The sequence below is a fragment of the Triticum dicoccoides genome, chromosome 3B (genome assembly GCF_002162155.2).
Source record: "Triticum dicoccoides isolate Atlit2015 ecotype Zavitan chromosome 3B, WEW_v2.0, whole genome shotgun sequence".
Lineage (NCBI taxonomy): Eukaryota > Viridiplantae > Streptophyta > Magnoliopsida > Poales > Poaceae > Triticum > Triticum dicoccoides.
The window spans coordinates 475,335,505-475,342,102 of record NC_041385.1 but is presented as its reverse complement, the minus strand read 5'-3'; positions in this window follow the sequence as shown (position 1 = coordinate 475,342,102).

The following is a 6,598-nucleotide window of genomic DNA, read 5'->3' as shown; positions in this document are numbered from 1 at the left end:
AGTATACTAATAAAGCAATCATGTCTTCTCAAAATAACATGGCTAAAGAAATTTATCCCTACAAAATCATATAGTCTGGCTATGCTTCATCTTCATCACTCAAAGTATTAAATCATGCACAACCCCGATGACAAGCCAAGCAATTGTTTCATAACCCCGATGACAAGCCAAGCAATTGTTTCATACTTTTGATGTTCTCAAACCTTTTCAACTTTCACGTAATACATGAGCGTGAGCCATGGATATAAAACTATAGGTGGAATAGAATATGGTGGTTGTGGAGAAGACAAAAAGAAGGAGATAGTCTCATATCAACTAGGCGTATCAACGGGCTATGGAGATGCCCATCAATAGATATCAATGTGAGTGAGTAGGGATTGCCATGCAACAGATGCACTAGAGCTATAAGTTTATGAAAGCTCAAAAAGAAACTAAGTGGGTGTGCATCCAACTCGCTTGCTCACGAAGACCTAGGGCAATTTTAGGAAGCCCGTCATTGGAATATACAAGCCAGGTTCTATAATTAAAAATTCCCACTAGTATATGAAAGTGACAACATAGGAGACTCTCTATAATGAAGATCATGGTGCTACTTTGAAGCACAAGTGTGGAAAAAGGATAGTTACATTGCCCATTCTCTCTTTTCTCTCATTTTTTCTTTTTTTATTGGTGGGATTCTTTGGCCTCTTTTATTTTTATTAAGTCCAGAGACTCATCCCAACTTGTGAGGGAATCATCATCATCCTTTCCTCACATGGGACAATGCTCTAATAATGATGATCATCACACTTTTATTTACTTACAACTCAAGAATTACAAATCGATACTTATAACAAAATATGACTCTATATGAATGCCCACGGAGGTGTACCGGAATGTGCAATGATCTAGCATAGCAAATGACATCAAACAATGGACAAGCCATGTAAACATCATGCTAGCTATCTTACGATCATGCAAAGCAATATGACAATGATGGAGCGTGTCATAATAAAACGGAACGGTGGAAGTTGCATGACAATATATCTCGGAATGGCTATGGAAATGCCATAATAGGTAGGTATGGTGGCTTTCTTAAGGAAGGTATATGGTGGGTGTAAGGCACTAGCAAAAGTTGCGTGGTACTTGTGGGAGTCCTGGACTAGGGGGTCCTCGGGCGTCCGGTCTATTGGATATGGGCTGGACTGATGGGCTGTCAAGCTACAAGACAGAAGATCACCTCTCTGTCCGGTAGGGACTCCCGTATGCGTGGATGGAAAGTATAGGTGTCAGAATATGTTATTTCCTTTCTGATTAAACCAACTTTGTGCAACCCTAAGCCCCTCTGGTGTCTATATAAACTGGAGGGTTAGATCAGAGGCAAAGACAGAACATTGCCAGGCTAGCCAATCTAGGGTTAGCCAATACGATCTCGTGGTAGATCAACTCCTGTAACCCCTATACCCTTCAAATATAATCAAGCAGGAGTAGGGTTTACCTCTATTAAGAGGGCCCGAACCTTGGTAAACACTGTGTCCTTTGTCCATAGTTACCATCAGTCCTCAGACATACAGTTTAGGCCCCCCTACCCGAGATCTGCCGGTTTTGACACCGACATTGGTGATTTCATTGAGAGCTCCATTGTATCATCGACAGAAGGATCGATGGATCACCTCTTCATCAACACTGATGCTACATCCAGGGAAACCTTTCTCCCCGGAAAGGTCTTTGTGTTTGGTGGCTTCGTGCTTCGTGCCAACTCGATCGGCCGCCTTGAGCAGGTCGACAGTTACGCCCCCGGCCACCAAATCAGGTTTGGAAACCTGAACTACGTCATTGACATCCGAGGAGATCTAATCTTCAAGGGGTTCGCGTCTTTGGCTACCACCCTGTGCCCCCATCAAGAAGTCTTTTTGGATCCCCTATTAGATCCCGTTCAAGGGTTGACCCTCACACCTGCCCTGGCCTTAGAACTGGAGCGGGTCGCATCATCTGAAGATGGGAACGTTAGCCCTGCCGGACTCCCTCCCCTCGTGGAGCTCCCGACCGAAGACCCAGATGCAATCTTGGACTTGCCTCTACGATCACTCTGAACTGTCAAGGTCTACGCTCATCGGGTCCGATCAGGTGTCCCATGCCGAACTCGGCCCTGCAGATCCAAAGTTTCCTGTCCAGCCTTCGCTCCTAGGAAAAGCATTGGGATTAATGCGGTCTCTCGCCATCACAGAGGCTTTACCTCCAAACTATACCCAGCTCGGGTTGGGGGCTGAGAGCGGGGAATTTGACACCCCACCCACCACCCACTTAATAGCCATGGTCGAAGATTTAACCGACATGCTGAACTACACGTCCGAAGACATCGACGGTATGGACGACGATGCCGACGCCAAATCGAGCCAAGTCCCACCCATCACAGGGCGTTGGACGGCCACTTCAACTTATGATGTATACATGGTGGACACTCCTGATAAAAAGGACGACGAGGATAATCAGAACCACGATGAGGACACACTCGTTGATAAACCACCAAAGCGCCAACGTCAGCGGTGCCGCCATCAATGGCGCCGCTCACGATCGTGTCTGGCAAAGGATAGTAATACCGACACAAGAGACAATGAGACTCCCGATGATGCCGAAGATCCCGAATACCCCGTTGAGCCCACATCCGAACAGGACGAAAGGGAAGAGGGTGAATATAGTCCCGAACATGTTGATCACGAAGATCCGGAAGATAACAGCTATATGCCTGAATCCGAAGAGGAAGTTAGCCTCGGTGATGAAGATTTTATCGTCCCAGAGGAACCCCTCGAACAAGAACGCTTTAAGCGATAGCTCATCGCCACAGCTCGGCACCTGAAATAGAAACAACATCAGCTCAAAGACGAACAAGATACGCTTAATGAAAGGTGGACTAAGGTCCTGACCACTTAGGAATACGGCCACTAGCGACCTATCAAAAGTTACCCTAAGTGCAAGCTGCTGCCACAATTCGACGATGAAGCCTTTGAGCCAATATCGTCGAAATACAATCAAGCAGATCAACCTGACCGACCACCATGTGGACGACATAAAGCGGCATATCAAGCCAAACACCAACCCGCAGCCCCTCGCCAAAGAGGCAGGGAGACAGCAGCCGTGGGATACACATATGACTTGCAACGTGACCTAGCCAATAAAGCTGGTCAGACTAGATCAATCTACGGATCAAGGGACCATGCCCCGGCGCGAGACAATAGCCATGAAGCCCGGCGTGACGACCATTACTATACTCGGGATCAAAACCAAACTCAGATGTCGGCCAATCTCTCCCGCGATATTGCACGATATAGAGGGGCTGCACACCCTTTATGCTTCACCGATGAGGTAATGCAACACCAATTTCTGGAAGGGTTTAAACCCGTAAACATCGAACAGTATGACAGAACGACGGATCCGGCCGTTTGGATTGAATATTTTCTTCTCCACATTCACATGGCTCGAGGGGATGACCTTCAGGCCATCAAATATCTTCCTCTAAAGCTGAAAGGACCAGCACGACACTAGCTAAACAGCCTTCCAGAAAACTCCACTGGAACCTAGGAAGATTGGAAGATGCTTTTTGGGCCAACTTTCAGGCACTTATGTCCGGCCACCGGATGCTGATGACTTGAGCCACATAATCCAGCAACCAGGTGAATCAGCTCGCAAGCTTTGGAATCGGTTCTTAACTAGAAAGAACCAGATCATGGACTGTCCGGATGCCGAAGCCTTAGCGGCCTTCAAACACAGCGTCCGAGACGAATGGCTCACCCAACACCTCGGGCAGGAAAACCAAAGACCATGGTAGCCTTAACTGCACTTATGACCTGCTTCTGTGCGGGCGAGGATAGCTGGCTGACTCGTAGAAGCAACAACTGAGGCGACCACGACACATCTGAGGTGAGGGACGGGAATGGCAAACCTCGCCGCAATAAAAACAAATGTCAAAACAAAAACAACGACACAAACGATATGGCAGTCAATATCGGATTCAGCGGCCCTAAGTCCGATCAGCGGAAGAAACCTTTCAAAGGCAACAAAGACGGGCCATCCAGCTTGGATAAAATCCTTGAGAGGCCCTGTTAGATTCATGGCACACCCGATAAGCTTGCCAACAATACCAACATGAATTATTGGGTTTTCAAACAGGCTAGTAAGTTAAATCCCAAACACAAGGGAAAGTTACCTCCAAGTGAAGACGATGATGAGCCCCGCCAGCCGAACACCAGGGGTCAGAAACAGTTTCCCCCCAAGGTAAAAATAGTGAACATGATCTATGTCACTCACATCCCGAAATGGGAGCGCAAGCGTGCACTATGGGACGTCTACGCGGTAGAGCCTGTCGCCTCCCAAGTTCAACTCATCGTCAGCCTGTCCGATCACCTTTGATCGCAGGGATCATCCAACTAGTATTCGTCACAAGGGTTTGGCCGCCCTGGTACTTGGTCCAATTATTGACGGATACCACCTCACTAGAGTCCTTATGGACGGGGGCAACAGTCTCAACTTGATCTATCAAGACACTATCTATAAGATGGGCATTGATCCATCAAGAATCAAGCCTAGTAACACTACCTTTAAAAGTCTGATACCAGGGGTGGAGGCCCATTGCACGGGCTTGCTGACACTAGAGGTAGTATTCGGTTCCCCAGACAATTTTCACAACGAAGAGTTGATCTTCTACATCGTCCCTTTCCGCAGTGGCTATCACGCGCTGCTCGAATGAACTGCTTTGTCTCACTTTAATGCAGTCCCACACTACACTTACTTAAAGCTTAAAATGCCCGGACCTCGTGGCGTTATTACAGTCAATGGTAATATGGAGCGCGGTACTGATGAGCACACCGCAGCCCTCGCAACCGAGGTGTATGGCAGCCTTATCAAGCCGAACTGTTTATCAGCCAATAAAGCCAATGATGTATCTAAACGAGTCCGGTCTGCGCATGATCGTGATAAATCAGCGGATCCAGACCTCGATTAGCAGTTTGGCCTCCGCCGATCGCCCCATCAGGTTGCGGTTTGCATACCGCGCGTACATAATTATGCACTAAAAATACCCTGGGCGGCGCCAGAGGCACACTACGGAAAAGATCCATAGTACGACTTGACCCCATTTGGACCGCATGTATTTTCTTTCTCTTACTGCAGGTTCGTCAAGAGCCTTACATGCTATATGGTTGTTTCAGGAGATCCTTTTAAAGCTGGCGTTTCCCAACCATCAAATACTCCTATCAAAGACTTATTACTAAGGAGAAATGGCGCAGACATGCGACATGGCATCACTGGAGTTATTGAACTATTATTTTTATGCCCTGTGTTAGACTTTCCCTTATGTAAAACTTCTTCCTTTTTTTAGGCATGTAACATGACCTTAATATTGAATGACATTGTCTGTCGAAACACGCCTCGACATATCAATAAGGATATAAAGGAAGCAGATGATGGTCACCTTCTTGGTGGGATTCTTGTATTATCTTGTCATCTATGTTCCCCCCTTACGTTTGACTAACACACATGGCTCGGCACGGCCTTCATACCAGGGGCTTTATCCGGCCCCGCAAACTCTTAAGTCCGAACACCTATAGGGAACTCTTCGGTATACCGGAATTGCATTATATGCATCGACTCCGAATCATGTCTTTGGTCTATAGTTGGGTTGCCCAGTTCTTGTGTTTGCCACCTTACGTTCCGCAAGTTCGGCTAAGGTAGTAAAGGGAGAACTACTGTGATTGTATTTCTGGTTCGTCCGGTCAAACACCTCAATAGAGAAAGCTGAAAACTGACTATCATGATAGGCGAGAGAGGGTCAGCGATCCAATGACTTAGTGTTATACCAAAAATCATTCGCGATTTATGCCATTTATACGAGGGGCTGGGCTTTGACCAGCCGCGTTGCAAAGGCGCCGGACTCCGGACTGCTGCTCACGCAACAAGGGGCTAGTACTTAGCACCACCAATGGACTCTTATGGCTAAGAGAAAGTACTAAAGCCGCATAGTCTGATTGCCTAGTTCACTTTTCAAGACGCCTCCTACATCAGACCAAGACGTTGGATAAAGTGCGGCCACGCGTTCCCGAACACCCCTGTAATATTTACGTGGGGGTAGAAGCCGACGACTGGTAAACTTTGAGACTTATAAACGGCCAAACAGGAGGATAAACTAATTACAAAGCGCAAGCAAAAATATTCTAGACCACGAGTTCATTACATGACTCTACTAATCCAATATGATGTCCTTTGAGCACTGGCCCTCTATAATGTGGGCTCCCTCGAGGACCTAGGCGAAGTACTTCTCCGGCCGCTGGTGATCCTTGCCTTCAGGCGGCCCTGTAGTGGCAATCTCGGTGGCCTTCATCTTCGCCCATTGTACCTTGACTCGGGCGAAGGCCATCAGGGCACCTTCTATGCAGGCTGAGACGTCTCCAACGTATCTATAATTTTTGATTGTTCCATGCTATTATATTATCTGTTTTGGATGATTAATGGGCTTTAATATGTTCTTTTATATTATTTTTGGGACTAACCTATTAACCGGAGGCCTAGTGCCAGTTTCTGTTTTTTTGCCTATTTTAGAGTTTTGCAGAAAAGGAATACCAAATGG